This window comes from Prionailurus bengalensis, chromosome C2 (genome assembly GCF_016509475.1).
Source record: "Prionailurus bengalensis isolate Pbe53 chromosome C2, Fcat_Pben_1.1_paternal_pri, whole genome shotgun sequence".
Classification (NCBI taxonomy): domain Eukaryota; kingdom Metazoa; phylum Chordata; class Mammalia; order Carnivora; family Felidae; genus Prionailurus; species Prionailurus bengalensis.
In genome coordinates, this window is record NC_057350.1 from 37,643,997 (window position 1) to 37,663,126 (window position 19,130).

At 36.5% G+C, this 19,130-nt stretch overlaps 1 long non-coding RNA gene across 1 annotated transcript; it reads left to right on the forward strand.

The window, feature by feature from the left end:
- The first annotated feature begins 678 nt into the window (after nucleotides 1-678).
- On the forward strand, nucleotides 679-4,622 carry LOC122492342. Its single transcript, XR_006299591.1, has 3 exons — nucleotides 679-758; nucleotides 4,359-4,440; nucleotides 4,522-4,622. It is a non-coding gene; the product is annotated as an uncharacterized LOC122492342 (long non-coding RNA).
- Nucleotides 4,623-19,130: the final 14,508 nt, after the last annotated feature.

The window sequence follows — 19,130 nt, forward strand, 5'->3', positions numbered from 1 at the left end:
TGTTTCAAAACAGACCAATTGGAAACATATTTTGCTTGAGTAGTGCTATTATCTAGAATATCCTATTACATATACTTTATCCATCAAGGTGAACCATATTGGATCTTGAAGACAGCCCATATGTGTCACTTCCCTTTAATTTTTCTGATAAGACTCCTTTTCTCCCAACAATTGGCCAGCCCCATACCTAAGACTCTTCTTTAGTGGCCTAGTCCTAATCAAAGGTATGCAATTCTACTTCTTGCTATACTCACTAACATTCTATGAGCGGAAAGCCTGGCTTCTTGGAGATGAGAGAGGGAAGTCCTATCCTCACTGAAAAGGGGCATTTAAGGCAACATTACCAAGCCTCAAAACAGTTTGTTCCCTTTTCTTTTCACCTCTCTCCCCCATATGCCTAGACAGGATGAAACAGATGCTCATTAATTCTTAAATTTCCTTTAAACTATATAATATACACTCTCAGACTAGCGAGAGTAAAACACATGGTAGTTATATAATTTGTAATGTGCCCAAGAATTAATCAATAGATCAACAGCACTATTTGCAAGGTAGGCAGTCAGGCCTGAAGATTTTTTTTTACCAAAAGCCTGAAAAGGAAACACTTCTCAAGTTGCCATTGGTTATCATGATCTGAGCAAACAAATGGTATTGTTGCACAATGTCAATAGCCCACATTCTATGCCTTGTTTTGCTTTTAACAAACTGTGAAAAGACCAACAGCTGTTACTGAGCTAAGAAGAACTAAAGGATTTACAGTAGGTGGTACCACCTGTGCTTTTCTTATTCCACCCTTAAAAATCTGCTACTTTATTTTGGAGCTGGGTGGAGAATATGGCAGTGACTCAATATCAGGGGGAGTGAGTAGTCAACTGTGGCTCAGTTCTGATAAGAAGGAGTAACATGATCTTTATAAGTCATAACAATGTATGTTGATGAATATCTTTTCTTGATTTTGCTTTATCCATTTCAAGAATCTAAGAAAAGACCATAAATAAAAAGCAAATCTGAATCTGGCTGACTTAACTGAATGAAAGATTTACAACCCAGATAAAATGCAAGATTCTGTATACATGCAATTAATGATCTTAACTATATGACGCTTCATTTTAGCTTCTTTACTTTAAAGACTAGAAAAACACACTTGCCAAGTTACTGCCCACTTGATCCTGTAGCTGTGGAATTTTAAATTTAAACAGGCACTTGGTGAAACATGTCTTCTATTTCCAAGTGCAGTGTTTAAGGGATTATGGAAAATAGAGAATTAACTCATCTGGGGACAAAAATAATTTTGAAATTTGGTATCTTGAGTTACCTAGCACTTATATATGAAGTTTTCCTTAACTGCTAAAATTTAAAATGTTATATACAGAATAATTCAAGTCCTATAATATAAAGTAAATCTTTTGACAAAAGCAAATATATTGAGTGCCTCAGGTAAATCAGAGGATCCCTACTTAACCATGAGGTGATATTTATGCACCTTGCTATTCTAAAGTAATCAATGTTCAGATCCATCTAGAATTTATTTGTTCAATGAAGAAAGCCACAAGGTGATAATGTCTTCTCATTGTTTTTGGTACTTTTTATGTTCCCCACAGTTAATATGGAAATTTGCTTAATACTAAGGCTGAGAGAGGCCTGAGCTCCAAGGGGAAAAAAATCCTTTGGTGATTTTAATTTATTGATGAAATGGTAAATGGCAAAACAGGCAGGGAACTTTGAGACAAAGGCCACAAAGCAATGAAGTAAGGTCTTCTGCATCCTATGATACCAGAATCCATTAAGTATTTTTTATTAATTTCTTCAGATTGTTCTCAAACCTTGTTCCAGTTCTGTTTGTTTCCTGAAGAAAATTTTCCTGAATAAATTGTCTGCCAATATGGTTTATTCCAACCCCACCTATTTTTAACAACCTTTCTTGATTTCTGAAGCAAAGAAGCAAAAAAACAAAAATGCTCTAGGGTATATATATACGCGCACACACACACACACACACACACATACATACACTCTAGGACAAAATACTCTAGGACAAAATACTCAAAATACTCACGTGCACACACACACACACACACACACACACTCTAGGAGAAAATACTCCAGGACTAAATAAACACACACACACACACACACACACACACACACACATATATATACACAAACATACATCTATACTGTAAGAATATATATATATTCCATATATATATCCCATATATATATATTCCATATATATATCCCATATATATATATTCCATATATATATCCCGTATATATATATTCCATATATATTTTTTTCCATATATATATTCCATATATATATTCCATATATATATTCCATATATATATATTCCATATATATATTCCATATATATATATTCCATATATATATTCCATATATATATATTCCATATATATATATTCCATATATATATATTCCATATATATATTCCATATATATATACATATATATATGTATGTGTATATATATATATATATATATATATATACACATACATATATATATGGTTTGAACGTATTTCCCCTTCGATGAATTATTCAAAATTTAGCCAAGGACTGATGCTGGTATTTTGTCATTGTTTTAGAAAAACATATGGACCTACCGGAACATATTAAATATGTTTCATTCATAACATTAACAATAGGTTTCATCTGTAATCATGAATGGAGTATCAACTCAGAGAATGGCCCAAATTTACTCAGTCTGGGTTCTTTTTGTTTTTGTTATTCATCTCATACTTCTCAGTTAGTTTTTGCTTGGCTCCTTTTCCTATTAATAATAATAAATAATATCATATCCAAATAGTTCTTATTATGCTTAGCATATTCTTTATTGATACTCATGATTTTGTGCTCTTTCTAATCCCGTGAGACACATTTTTCCCCACAGAACGTGTTGGCAACAGTGCTATCACACACACTGAAATCTTATACTATGATCAGCACATTAGATGTTGGTATTACAGCAAAGAATTTGTCTAGATAGCTGTAAAATCTCTTTTTCTTATCAGTATTTGTCATGTCCAGGGCATAGTCACTGATGTTGGTGGCACAGTGCAAGATTCAGAGTGTGAAGTTTGGGGATTTTGTGACAAATGACTGACTGTCACATTGACAGCTGAGACCCATTACTAGGAATAAGGAACATCTCCCTGAAGTCTGCATAATCAAGGTTGTTCTCAATAAGCCACCACTTACCAAGAATTACCCAATGTAAAGAACAGATCTTTCAAGTGTGTTTTTCCCCAAAAGGAATGTCAGGCTTTCTTTTACTCCTCCACAATTACTTTTGCTGACTTGAAGAACATACAGCAAGCAGACTGATATATGGAGCAGTTGCCATCTGATAGCTCACCTCTGCAAAAGAGAAGGGAGCTGATACCAAGATGCAGACTCATGAAAGATACTCTAGTGAAAAATCAATGTGAAATAAAATAAAAGTGGATAAATGAAGTGTCTAACTAAGTACTTAACAGGAAGCACTTACTAGATGGAATAAGTTCCAAAGGAAAAAATATTTTGAAAAGATAAGTCACAAAACTTGTGCTACAAAAAAGCATAGAAGATAACAACGGCAAAGAACTTAGGAGTCTCTATAATCTATTTTATAACTGATGAGGCCACAAATGAGAAATGTTCTTCCCAGAATTACAAAATTTTGGTGAATATCTTGGGTTACATCTCAGTCCTCTTGGATTCTTATCAAAGTTTTTCTTTTTGGCAGACCAGGCTACATCAAATTTTAATAGATGACTGAAAATCAAATCATATCTCAGACAGTGAAATCACATCAAACTGCCTAGCCTGTCTTGAATGGGAAAAGGATAAGGCCATTAATTATGAAGTGAAACTGCTTAGCAACCTAAGAATTGTATTTATGATGCTGTATGTACAGTTGACAATAGGTATCTTTAAGAGCAGAGATCATATGATTTCATCTAGGAACAAGAAGGTAGAAGGGTTACTAAACCTACTTACCACAGAATGTATCTCTTTGATGAACTTTTTTGCCTTATTTGCTTTTTAGCAGTTCATTAAATTAGATAAATTTGTATTAAGTATATATTGTGCTCAAGGTACCCTTGAACATTATGAAAGTATGCAAACATGGTCACAATTGACATCAGCTGCTCCACACATTAAGACGTCAAATCTATTTTCTCCTCCTTGAATCTGGGTTGCCCTTCTGACTTGTTATCATAGATTAAGAAGTGCTCTGTCCAGATTCTCCTGCAAGGAAAGGCTTAGCTGTGAGCTATAGTCATGAGAGAGCTTACAGTCATTTTGCCTCAGTTAGAGCTACTATCACTTATAGTAATTCTTTTTCCTAATTTCAGTGCCTAAGTCAGAGAGGAGAATAAGAGTCCAGTCTCTGTGGCCCAATTCAGGACACTCTGACAGACAAGCCTTACTCTAAAGGTTAGCTGAGACTGTTGAACCTTCATGCAGATCAACTTCTTCCTTGGCCCAATCCTAATTCCTCTATTTTTTCTTTTACAGATGTTAATTCATAATAAATAACACCATCATGGTATCTGCTTCTGGAGAACACGACCCATGATATTTGTGTTGGTGAATAAAATTTGGCATGAAGAATACTGTACCAGCTCTGAGATTAGACTTCAATAAACCTTGCAGATTTTCTCTCTGGGAACCCTAACAAGGTACCATATAAACATGTCCTGAATAGCCTGCCGTAAAATTAGAGGCCATGTCAATAGCAGAAATGAATCATCCCAGCTGAGGCCTTCCAAAGCAATGAAAACCCAATCAACTCAGCAGCTGACTATACACATGAATAAACACTTCCTAGACTAGAACAGCCTAGCTGAGCCCAGTCCAAATTGCTAACTAGCAGAATCAGGATCTAAATAAATAATTGTTATTTTACACCATTAAATCCTTGGGATGAGTTTTTGCATAGCCAAAGCTATCTGATTATAAAAGCATACTTACTTAACATTTCTGAAAATACAAACAAGTTTTTCAGCTGGATTCACACAACTCTGTGCTTGTCTCTGGGGATGCCTGGAAATCTAGCACTGTCTCTTGTCTAAGATAAAGGCATTGGGCTAACTAATGATTTATCATGTGCTGTTTCATATCTGAAACTCTCTTGTGGCACTCAGGCCTAGTTGGTTTACTGATGGCTTACACATGGAGTAACCAGTTTGCCTGACTTAACTATGTAAACAGAGGGTCATAAAAGACCCCACTGCAAACTTTCAAGTTGCTCTCCCCAAATCAATATTTACTGTACAATTTTTGGTAATTCAATCTAGAAACAAAGCACATCATTGTGTTAATAGCAAGGATTTAAAAGAGATGCTTCTGAAAGCTCTGTGGCTCCTAATTCTTACCTGAACTCTCTGTCTTCTGCTTTATAATATGTTTCTCCCTTATTAAAACCCTTACATTAATATGCATTATGGTGTCTTACGAATGTTTTCAATTATCTAATGTGTTGCACTCTTTGCAGGTGTGTGTGTGTGTGTGTGTGTGTGTGTGTGTGTGTGTGTGTGTGTTTGGGTACTCTTCAAGAATTCAGAACAAGATTTATGAAATTTCTTAGAAGGTATAGATCTAAGGAAACCATATTTGCACAAGATCAAGATCAAAGTTAAATGTGTTTTTGCTTTTTGATAAGAGTCTTTGTAAGCGTATATGTGTGTTTATTTGGTCACATTTTGTTTGAAATTCTGGTTCTGGAGCAGTGATAAAAAAGTTCAATTATAAAAAGAGAAAACATAAAAGCTTCAAACACAAAAAGTAAACATATTATTCACAAATATAAGGACAAGAAAACAGAAAATGATTTAACATCATAACTAAATGACAAATCAAAAGAAAAATAAAACATTTAATAGAGTCAACTTTACATATGAAGACAAAAGAACATGATTAAATGATATTAGGGCTCTGGAATGGAACACAGTGCCCCAAGTAATATCCTTTAAATACTGGATATATTGTTTGAATATTATAAAATAATTCCCTGAATTTTGTGACTTAAAGATTCCTGCTAAAATTCAAATACCAAAATCTGGAAAAAAATTTATTAATAAACGATATATGCCCCAAGACTATGAACAAAGCAGTTATTATTTTATGAATTTCCTAGAGAAAAAAATTCCTGATAAAGCTGATCATAGCACAAAAGAGCTATGATTAAAAAAGAATATTTGAGGGGTATAGTGTGATAAAAGGACTAGAGAGTATGCCACAGTGAAGAGTCCTGAGAACATGGGAGTAATGACTGAGGAGAGAAACACCAAAGAGAATGGTTACCTCAACAAAGGAAGTAGTTATTTAATGTGGATCATGATTTCTGCATAAATGTACAAGAGATCTGTGTTTTCATACTTTTTAGGAATATACTACTACATGAAGTACTGAGCTATACAGTGAAATACTCAGTAGTTTAATATATTCAACATTCTCCAAGTGCAAAATACTACTATTGAGTAACTTAATTCCACTAATATTGTGGGTAATAGATTAATGAAACCTTTTATCTTTCTTCATGAGAATTTGACCTTAGGTTAATTTTCCTAACTCTATTCCCCTGGCAACTTGATAAAGTGGTATATCCTCTATGTTTCTAAGCAACAAAGATTATGATTAAAAATAACGTCTGTTGGCAAATTTCATCTGGACTCAGAGATCTAAAAACACTTGATAAGAAGTCATAACTTCAGACTTCCCTGAGTATGATGATTCTAGGCATGTCTCTTGAGAGGACTCTAGAAACTATGTCTATGAGACTTTAACAAAAGATATTGGCTCCTGTGGAACATGAAGCTTTTACCTCCCATCAGATTATGCACCCATCTTGTGTACATCTCCTCTTCTTGCAGGTAAGCAGTACAGGCCACTGAAACATGCAGAGGAGGAATGATTGATGTTTCCCTGCTAGGAAACTGTATTTTTCATCTGAGATCCTTCTTAGTGGCTTGGTATCAAATGTGGTGTGTGAGAGTCTTAGAACCTGTATATTACTTGCTTCTGCAAAATTCCCTTAATGGGTGTTGCACTCCACAGGTGTACCAAAAAAATACAGTATGCTAATAAATGTGAGCAGCTCTTCACTATTTTGAACTTGATCATCTGCAAAGACCCTATTTCCAAATAAGGTTACATTCACAGAACTATTGTACGGGGGATTAGAATTTCAACATCTTTTGGGGAAACACAATTCAACCCATAACAGAAAAATAGCCTTGCAGGGCTAAAATCATAAAGGTCTACTAAATAAGTTGCTTAGTTAATTCAGTGGAGCATCTCTGAATTTCATTAGGTATTAAGTTAGAAGTAGTATAGAAACAGAAGATGCTTCCTTTCACCACCACCACCACAGTGTTCTTCTGTCAAGAGCCAAGTGATTTCCTCACATGAAGAAATTAAAATGAATTTAAAAAGAAATACTTCCATCCCTTTCTTACCCTTCAAAAGCTATTCCAATACAATTTCAAGACCTTAAATTCAATAAACATGGAAGATACTGAATCAGGAAACTGCAAAAAGCAGAATATTTCAGAAAAAAAATCTGCAATAATTTGTGAGAAGTGTACATACAAGTACAAAATAGTGATCTTTGTCACATATTCCATGAGTCAAGTCTTTGTTAGAATATATTTCTGATTTAGGCATTTGTTAAAACAGATACAGAGAAATGAGATGCAGTTCACTGCATGAAATCAATAAATACTTCAGAGGTGTAAAATAGAATGAAAATGTTAAAGTCAGCTTTATAGTAAAAAAACAAAAAACAAAAAACAAAAAACAAAACAAAAAAACATCAAAACTTATAGTATGACAAATAACATGGTTATTATTAACATGGTTATTGTTATTGCTCATTACAATTCGCTTCTCAGAATACTAGAGGTTACTAGTTAAAAACCTAGTTTAACTCTCTTATTTAAGTTTCCAAAAGCTGTAAAGGAATTCTTCCAAAAAGCATCCAGATATATCTTTTAATCATATTTTCAGCCAGAATTTCACTTTTTTAAAAAAGGCAATTATATTTGGCTATCAGAAATGCTATCTGAAATATATCCCTAACTTACTTGATGTTATATGTCATTTCTTTCCATTATGATATGCCGTGGGGAAATATTTAGTGCCATGTTGAGTTCTCAGGAAAAATAAAATGAGCACACTTGGCAAAGTTCTGGGTTAATGATCTATGGGGTAAACATCCAAATCCCTCACATTAAGCAAACTATGTAAAATAACTTTGTAGTGAAATTTTAAAAACATGTTAATTTTTTTAAATTTATGAAAATTACATGGGATACTACTCAATATTTATTAAATAAATCATTAAACTTTACAGTATGCTTGTGCCAAAGATCTACCTGCATAAAGTTGCTGAGCATGTTTGTCCCACATTGGGCTAGATTATCATCCTTCAGGAAACGCATATAGCTCCTTAAGTCAAAGCTCCTATACAGATTTATGTTTCATTAAAGATATACAATATGTCACATAAAGATATCACCTTGGACCCATATGTTATTAAAAAATACCAAAATAGTTGCAGAGTTTAAGCTTACATTTGTTTCCATATCCACAAAACTTATTTTAATCCTCTTTTTTTTTCCATTTCTGAGATGTTTGACAAGGTTTACTGTAGTATACTATGTCTTGATTCCTATCTTGAACTTGAAGTTAGAAGTTGCAATATAAACAGGGTAAGTCATTACATCTCTCCTAGGTTTATTGGGCTTATTGTGCTTTGAAGCCTAACCAGGTTAGTCCTTTAGGTTCACATTAGCTTTCTTTCCATGTTTGAATATGAACTTGCCTATGCCATTTTTTAAAATTAAATTCTGATTAATCCAAATAGTCTTGCACTGGCACTCTGAAAATTCCAAAAGCTATTCCCCAATTTAATCCATGTTTAAGTACCCGTGAGTGTTCTCTTATTCTATAAATGCCAGTGTGAAAGAGTACTTTCTCTTCTGGCAGAGGGATTAATATGGATGGCATTTTAAATCCATTGTTCTAGGCCTTTCAAGAACATTATCTCTTTTAACTGCCATAACACACTTTAAGGAGGATATTAGAATTCACATAATCATGACTCTGATGCTTAAGAGAATTAGGTTAATCTCTCAGATCACAAATCTAGTGGTGAACTGTCACTCATGGATGGTTTGTGTCACTTTGCCTGTCCCATGAAGCTGTACATGTCTGCCATTAATTAGCTATGTCATCACAGTAAAGTCATAAAACCAATCAGAATCTCATTTTCTTTATTTATAAGATAAAGGCAGAGGAATGGGTAGCTGCTACCTTGTAAAATTCTGATACATGCAGAGGCCATATCATCTATTACCTAAAATGAAGCATTTTTGAGAGTGAAAGGGCACTGCTAATAATTATTCCAGAGAATAGACACACATGGGTGGGCAAGGTGGTTCTCCTCAATAAACTTCTAACTGGTATGTTCTTATGCACTTTTAATCCAGGTCAATACATTTTCTATAGAATAATTCTTTGTGGTTCCTCCCTCACGATAGATAGTAAATTTATAAATGCAAGAACCTTTCTAATTTGATTTCCCATTTATTCCTAGAATATAGCACAAGTGCTTGGAATTTATTAGACAATAGACAACTTTTCTTAATATACAAAAGAGTGACTAGATGAGTCTATGACTGTTTGGGTAAGTGAATTAATGGTTGGAGGAAGAAAGTAAAAAAAAAAAGAGAACAGCTGTTAGCCAAGTATAACTATGTAATACAGAATTTCTAAGTAACACAGATGGCTAAGTAGGAAAACATTAGACTTTGGTATATATTGGTAGAATCTACTCCAGAGAATTCCTACACTATCTTAGCTTATCTAACATAGCTGTGATTTTTCATAATAGCCAGTGTCAGCCCTTACATTTAAGCATATAGAACTCATTAGTTCAGTGATAGTCAATATCAGAACTTGAATCTCCTGATAACCTCCTTGTCTAAAAATCTTTCCAATAAACAACATGCTCAAAACTGGTAACAATGCTGTACACCCATTCTAGAAATATGCTAATGAACATAGTTGTGCTTAATAGTTCCTGGAAAAGAGGGGAGCCTGAGTGGCGAAGTCAGTTAAGCAACCGAACTCAGTTCAGGTCATGATCTCATGGTTTGTGAGTTCGAACCCCGCATCAGGCTCTGTGCTGACAGGTCAAACCCTGGAGCCTGCTTCAGATTCTGTGTTTCCCTTTCTCTCTTTCCCTCCCCTGCTCACTTGCTCATGTGCTCTCTCTCTCTCTCTCTCTCTCTCTCTCTCAAAAATAAATAAACATTAAAAAAAATTTCCTGGGAAAAGATTCTTGGGTTGTCAATGATTTGGGAAATAATTGCAATTTAAAGTCAATTGAATAAATAAGGTTTAAAATTTCACATATAAAATGATCACACCTATTTGATAATATATGATTGATAAAAAAAATCTTACAAATGTTTAATAGCCCCTCTGGGAGATGGAAATCTATTTTTTCTACCCTCCACCTGTGTGTGTGTGTGCACGCGCATGTGTGTTCACACATATTCATTCATTCATTCATTCATTCATTCATTTATTTCAAAAATTTCCAGGGATGTAATCACTTTCAGTAGCCCTTTAGTCATGGTGTTTTTCTGGGGCAAACTGCAGCCCAGATTTCATCTCTGAGAGGTGACCTCTGGCCTGGGCTCTATCTCTGAGGGGCCACAACCTCCTGGCCTTGATCTCTGAGGGGTGGCCACACAGCCTGCAAACCCAGCCGGAAGAAAAAATTTCTTTCTGACCCAGAAACAACAAGCAGGTCACCACTTTCAGCTGCAAACCATGGCAAACTCCATATATGGTCTTTTATATGGCTAGAGGTTACTAGTTAAAAACCAATTCGAGAGACTGGGCAAGATGGCGGCTTAGGAGGACGCTGGGCTCACCGCACGTCCTGCTGATCACTTAGATTCCATCTACACCTGCCTAAATAACCCAGAAAACCGCCAGAGGATTAGCAGAACGGAGTCGCCGGAGCCAAGCGCAGACGAGAGGCCCACGGAAGAAGGTAGGAAGGGCGGCAAGGCGGTGCGCGCTCCACGGACTGGCGGGAGGGAGCCGGGGCGGAGGGGCGGCTCGCCGGCCAAGCAGAGCCCCCGAGTCTGGCTGGCAAAAGTGGAGGGGCCTGACGGACTGTGTTCCCACAACAAGCGCGACTTAGCATCTGGGAGGTCATAAGTTAACAGCTCTGCTCGGAAAGCGGGAAGGCTGGAGGACAAAGGGAGGGAGAGCTGCTGAGCCCCCTGACGACAGAGCTCAGTTTGGTGGGGAACAAAGGCGCTCGCCAGCGCCATCTCCCCCGCCCATCCCCCAGCCAAAATCCCAAAGAGAACCAGTTCCTGCCAGGGAACTTGCTCGCTCCTCGCAAACACCCAACTCTGCGCTTCTGCGGAGCCAAACCTCCGGCAGCGGATCTGACTCCCTCCCGCTGCCACAGGGCCCCTCCTGAAGTGGATCACCTAAGGAGAAGCGATCTAAGCCTGCCCCTCCTGCCCCCGAGCACCTTGCCTACCCACCCCAGCTAATACGCCAGATCCCCAGCATCACAAGCCTGGCAGGGTGCAAGTAGCCCAGACGAGCCACACCACCCCACAGTGAATCCCACCCCTAGGAGAGGGGAAGAGAAGGCACACACCAGTCTGACTGTGGCCCCAGCGGTGGGCTGGGGGCAGACATCAGGTCTGACTGCGGCCCCGCCCACCAACTCCAGGTATACACCACAGCACAGGGGAAGTGCCCTGCAGGTCCTCACCACGCCAGGGACTATCCAAAATGACCAAGCGGAAGAACTCCCCTCAGAAGAATCTCCAGGAAATAACAACAGCTAATGAGCTGATCAAAAAGGATTTAAATAATATAACAGAAAGTGAATTTAGAATAATAGTCATAAAATTAATCGCTGGGCTTGAAAACAGTATACAGGACAGCAGAGAATCTCTTGCTACAGAGATCAAGGGACTAAGGAACAGTCACGAGGAGCTGAAAAACGCTTTAAACGAAATGCATAACAAAATGGAAACCACCACAGCTCGGCTTGAAGAGGCAGAGGAGAGAATAGGTGAACTAGAAGATAAAGTTATGGAAAAAGAGGAAGCTGAGAAAAAGAGAGATAAAAAAATCCAGGAGTATGAGGGGAAAATTAGAGAATTAAGTGATACACTAAAAAGAAATAATATACGCATAATTGGTATCCCAGAGGAGGAAGAGAGAGGGAAAGGTGCTGAAGGGGTACTTGAAGAAATAATAGCTGAGAACTTCCCTGAACTGGGGAAGGAAAAAGGCATTGAAATCCAAGAGGCACAGAGAACTCCCTTCAGACGTAACTTGAATCGATCTTCTGCACGACATATCATAGTGAAACTGGCAAAATACAAGGATAAAGAGAAAATTCTGAAAGCAGCAAGGGGTAAACGTGCCCTCACATATAAAGGGAGACCTATAAGACTCGTGACTGATCTCTCTTTTGAAACTTGGCAGGCCAGAAAGAATTGGCAAGAGATTTTCAGGGTGCTAGACAGAAAAAATATGCAGCCAAGAATCCTTTATCCAGCAAGTCTGTCATTTAGAATAGAAGGAGAGATAAAGGTCTTCCCAAACAAACAAAAACTGAAGGAATTTGTCACCACTAAACCAGCCCTACAAGAGATCCTAAGGGGGACCCTGTGAGACAAAGTCCCAGAGACATCACTATAAGCATAAAACATACAGACATCACAATGACTCTAAACCCGTATCTTTCTATAATAACACTGAATGTAAATGGATTAAATGCGCCAACCAAAAGACATAGGGTATCAGAATGGATAAAAAAACAAGACCCATCTATTTGCTGTCTACAAGAGACTCATTTTAGACCTGAGGACACCTTTAGATTGAGAGTGAGGGGATGGAGAACTATTTATCATGCGACTGGAAGCCAAAAGAAAGCTGGAGTAGCCATACTTATATCAGACAAACTAGACTTTAAATTAAAGGCTGTAACAAGAGATGAAGAAGGACATTATATAATAGTTACAGGGTCTATCCATCAGGAAGAGCTAACAATTATAAATGTCTATGCACCGAATACCGGAGCCCCCAAATATATAAAACAATTACTCATAAACATAAGCAACCTTATTGATAAGAATGTGGTAATTGCAGGGGACTTTAATACACTCCACTTACAGAAATGGATAGATCATCTAGACACACGGTCAATAAAGAAACAAGGGCCCTGAATGAGACATTGGATCAGATGGACTTGACAGATATATTTAGAACTCTGCATCCCAAAGCAACAGAATATACTTTCTTCTCGAGTGCACATGGAACATTCTCCAAGATAGATCATATACTGGGTCACAAAACAGCCCTTCATAAGTTTACAAGAATTGAAATTATACCATGCTTACTTTCAGACCACAATGCTATGAAGCTTGAAATCAACCACAGAAAAAAGTCTGGAAAACCTCCAAAAGCATGGAGGTTAAAGAACACCCTACTAACGAATGAGTGGGTCAACCAGGCAATTAGAGAAGAAATTAAAAAATATATGGAAACAAACGAAAATGAAAATACAACAATCCAAACGCTTTGGGACGCAGCAAAGGCAGTCCTGAGAGGAAAATACATTGCAATCCAGGCCTATCTCAAGAAACAAGAAAAATCCCAAATACAAAATCTAACAGCACACCTAAAGGAACTAGAAGCAGAACAGCAAAGGCAGCCTAAGCCCAGCAGAAGAAGAGAAATAATAAAGATCAGAGCAGAAATAAACAATATAGAAACTAAAAAAACTGTAGAGCAGATCAACGAAACCAAGAGTTGGTTTTTTGAAAAAATAAACAAAATTGACAAACCTCTAGCCAGGCTTCTCAAAAAGAAAAGGGAGATGACCCAAATAGATAAAATCATGAATGAAAATGGAATGATTACAACCAATCCCTCAGAGATACAAACAATTATCAGGGAATACTATGAAAACTTATATGCCAACAAATTGGACAACCTGGAAGAAATGGACAAATTCCTGAACACCCACACTCTTCCAAAACTCAATCAGGAGGAAATAGAAAGCTTGAACAGACCCATAACCAGCGAAGAAATTGAATCGGTTATCAAAAATCTCCCAACAAATAAGAGTCCAGGACCAGATGGCTTCCCAGGGGAGTTCTACCAGACGTTTAAAGCAGAGATAATACCTATCCTTCTCAAGCTATTCCAAGAAATAGAAAGGGAAGGAAAACTTCCAGACTCATTCTATGAAGCCAGTATTACTTTGATTCCTAAACCAGACAGAGACCCAGTAAAAAAAGAGAACTACAGGCCAATATCCCTGATGAATATGGATGCAAAAATTCTCAATAAGATACTAGCAAATCGAATTCAACGGCATATAAAAAGAATTATTCACCATGATCAAGTGGGATTCATTCCTGGGATGCAGGGCTGGTTCAACATTCGCAAATCAATCAACGTGATACATCACATTAACAAAAAAAGAGAGAAGAACCATATGATCCTGTCAATCGATGCAGAAAAGGCCTTCGACAAAATCCAGCACCCTTTCTTAATAAAAACCCTTGAGAAAGTCGGGATAGAAGGAACATACTTAAAGATCATAAAAGCCATTTATGAAAAGCCCACAGCTAACATCATCCTCAACGGGGAAAAACTGAAAGCTTTTTCCCTGAGATCAGGAACACGACAAGGATGCCCACTCTCACCGCTGCTGTTTAACATAGTGCTGGAAGTTCTAGCATCAGCAATCAGACAACAAAAGGAAATCAAAGGCATCAAAATTGGCAAAGATGAAGTCAAGCTTTCGCTTTTTGCAGATGACATGATATTATACATGGAAAATCCGATAGACTCCACCAAAAGTCTGCTAGAACTGATACAGGAATTCAGCAAAGTTGCAGGATACAAAATCAATGTACAGAAATCAGTTGCATTCTTATACACTAACAATGAAGCAACAGAAAGACAAATAAAGAAACTGATCCCATTCACAATTGCACCAAGAAGCATAAAATACCTAGGAATAAATCTAACCAAAGATGTAAAGGATCTGTATGCTGAAAACTATAGAAAGCTTCTGAAGGAAATTGAAGAAGATTTAAAGAAATGGAAAGACATTCCCTGCTCATGGATTGGAAAAATAAATATTGTCAAAATGTCAATACTACCCAAAGCTATCTACACATTCAATGCAATCCCAATCAAAATTGCACCAGCATTCTTCTCGAAACTAGAACAAGCAATCCTAAAATTCATATGGAACCACAAAAGGCCCCGAATAGCCAAAGGAATTTTGAAGAAGAAGACCAAAGCAGGAGGCATCACAATCCCAGACTTTAGCCTCTACTACAAAGCTGTCATCATCAAGACAGCATGGTATTGGCACCAAAACAGACACATAGACCAATGGAATAGAATAGAAACCCCAGAACTAGACCCACAAACGTATGGCCAACTCATCTTTGACAAAGCAGGAAAGAACATCCAATGGAAAAAAGACAGCCTCTTTAACAAATGGTGCTGGGAGAACTGGACAGCAACATGCAGAAGGTTGAAACTAGACCACTTTCTCACACCATTCACAAAAATAAACTCAAAATGGATAAAGGACCTAAATGTGAGACAGGAAACCATCAAAACCTTAGAGGAGAAAGCAGGAAAAGACCTCTCTGACCTCAGCCGTAGCAATCTCTTACTCGACACATCCCCAAAGGCAAGGGAATTAAAAGCAAAAGTGAATTACTGGGACCTTATGAAGATAAAAAGCTTCTGCACAGCAAAGGAAACAACCAACAAAACTAAAAGGCAACCAACGGAATGGGAAAAGATATTCGCAAATGACATATCGGACAAAGGGCTAGTATCCAAAATCTAAAAAGAGCTCACCAAACTCCACACCTGAAAAACAAATAACCCAGTGAAGAAATGGGCAGAAAACATGAATAGACACTTCTCTAAAGAAGACATCCGGATGGCCAACAGGCACATGAAAAGATGTTCAGCGTCGCTCCTTATCAGGGAAATACAAATCAAAACCACACTCAGGTATCACCTCACGCCAGTCAGAGTGGCCAAAATGAACAAATCAGGAGACTATAGATGCTGGAGAGGATGTGGAGAAACGGGAACCCTCTTGCACTGTTGGTGGGAATGCAAATTGGTGCAGCCGCTCTGGAAAGCAGTGTGGAGGTTCCTCAGAAAATTAAAAATAGACCTACCCTATGACCCAGCAATAGCACTGCTAGGAATTTATCCAAGGGATACAGGAGCACTGATGCATAGGGCCACTTGTACCCCAATGTTCATAGCAGCACTCTCAACAATAGCCAAATTATGGAAAGAGCCTAAATGTCCATCAACTGATGAATGGATAAAGAAATTGTGGTTTATATACACAATGGAATATTACGTGGCAATGAGAAAAAATGAAATATGGCCTTTTGTAGCAACGTGGATGGAACTGGAGAGTGTGATGCTAAGTGAAATAAGTCATACAGAGAAAGACAGATACCATATGGTTTCACTCTTATGTGGATCCTGAGAAACTTAACGGGAACCCATGGGGGAGGGGAAGGAAAAAAAAAAAAAAAGAGGTTAGAGTGGGAGAGAGCCAAAGCATAAGAGACTGTTAAAAACTGAGAACAAACTGAGGGTTGATGGGGGGTGGGAGGGAGGAGAGGGTGGGTGATGGGTATTGAGGAGGGCACCTTTTGGGATGAGCACTGGGTATTGTATGGAAACCAATTTGTCAATAAATTTCAGAAAAAAAAATTAATAAATAAATAAAAAATAATAATAATAATTAAAAAAAAAACCAATTCGAGTCTTTTCTTTAAGCTTCTAAAAACTGTTAAGAAAGTATTCCAAAAATAATCCAAATATATTTTTTAATAATATAGTCAGCTAAAATTGCATATATAGATATATGTGCATATGCATTTATAGGTAGCGATATAGATATATTCCTCTGTAGTCTTCAGACTTTCTACGTAAAAATAATTTGAAAATAAATTAGGGGTGTTTCTTAATAAGATACATAGAACCTGAATGATCTAAGTCTTTAAGATTTACCACTCTAAAATGATTAAATATTAATTTCTCTACGAATTACTGAAGATTAAGAAACTCTAAGTGAGATTTTTTTCCCTACTTCATTCCTGAGCTTTCATATTTGGATTGCAGAAGTTTAATTATATGGATAAATATCTAGGAAAACCTTGGACTTATGAATACATACAGAAAAACTCCTAAGTTTATATTTGACCTTCATTTCATTGGAAAAATATCAAAGTTAGTAATCTTTTAAATATGTGAAGTAGTAACTCAATTATCTCAAATCATAAGACAACCATCCCAGAGCACATCAAACTTTAATGTGGATCAATGAATTCCAAAATATATAAAATATTATGAAAACTAAAAATATTTATTATTATTTCTGGGATTAATCAATGAAGAATAAAAGGTACATTTACCTAATAAGCAAGTAGGAGCAATTTGGAAAAAAAATAGAGAATGAGGATTTAAATATAAGCCTCAATTGCTACAAACCCTGTGGACCCAATATGGGTTCTATTATTGAAAGTACTAAAGCTGGTCTATGATATATATTTCATGAAATTCACCTTTAGGCTACCCATCTGTAATGATATCCCAGTGTTGTCATCTATTGTCCTTGTGTGTAATATAGGTGAGTGAAGCTAAGAGATTATTCATGATAGAAAGGAGAAACTAGCATTAAAGTAAAATGTAAAAACAAAAAAGCAAAACAAACAAACAAACAAAAACCCCAAAAGCTGATGTAAATGGTTCTTTTCTATAGCTTAGGAATATTCTCCTCAGGTTAAAAACTATTTTTAATACATTGCAACTAGGAGAATTTGTCTTACAATTAACTAGCTTGGGAAATGAAGGGATCAAGGGATTTTCATGTCCCCTGTGTGCAAAGTTGCTTTTCAGTTTATAACTTTTTAGTAAACATCCTCATGTCTCGCTCAAACCCTAACAGCTGACACTATGAAGTAGATCCTAATGTTTTCCTTTTTCCAAGGGAAAGTTATCTCATGTTCTTGATTGCAACAGATTCCATAGATGAGCAAATAAATAAGTTAATAGCCTTTAAATCATCTGACATGTTAAGAAGGATATCATGCAAATCCAAAGTATTATTACTTTTAAAGGCATTAAATCTCAGAAAAAATAATTATAACTGTTTTCAAGACATTTCCTTAATGGTGTATATCTCTTGTCACACAGAGTATTTCTACTTGCGGTGCCAAAAGGAGCCATCATTATTAAAAGACTGGTGATTAATACAGAATGTTGAAAGTATATAAAAATTCGTGTATTTTATTAAAACCATTAATGTTTTCATTAGAAACTTTTCTCCTGTATAAGTTTGACTAAAGTAAGTTAATTTAATACCTTTAAATAACCAGTTCACATGCTAATTAATGTGTTGGTATGTTTTCCCAAAATTTTCACTGTTCTCTATGCTTGCATTTGATTCACTGCCCCAGAAAACTGTGTGTTACTAACAATTACTCCTTGAGTATCACACCCAACTGAAACAATATGGATATGAAACTTTAGAAGATCTAAAATCCAATACATGCTAGTTTAAACATTCACCATTACGATTTTCTGAAGAAATAAATATATAAAAAACAAATATCAATGCCAAATAACTGAGCTTCAAAATAGGTTTCTTTCAACTGTCACACTGAATTAGACAGGGAATAAGACAGTCTGAATAACTAGGTTGAAACCTCTTAAATAATTTTAACCCTGGCATGCCAGTGAAGACATTGATTGCTGTACATTAATGAAACGTTTGATTCTCTGACCAAATAACAATCTATTTTTTCTTCTTCCTAAACTTAATCTTATGGATAGACTGCAAAAGCAGGTATAAAGAGTATACATTCTGTCAAGAATGTCTCTTTGTATAAAGGAAAAGTACTAGCCAGCCCATCAATTTCAAAATAGTCTCATTCCCTGGTCTGCTGACATCTCTTAAAAAGAAAAAATAAATAAATAAACAGGTTTTTGTTTTTAAAAAA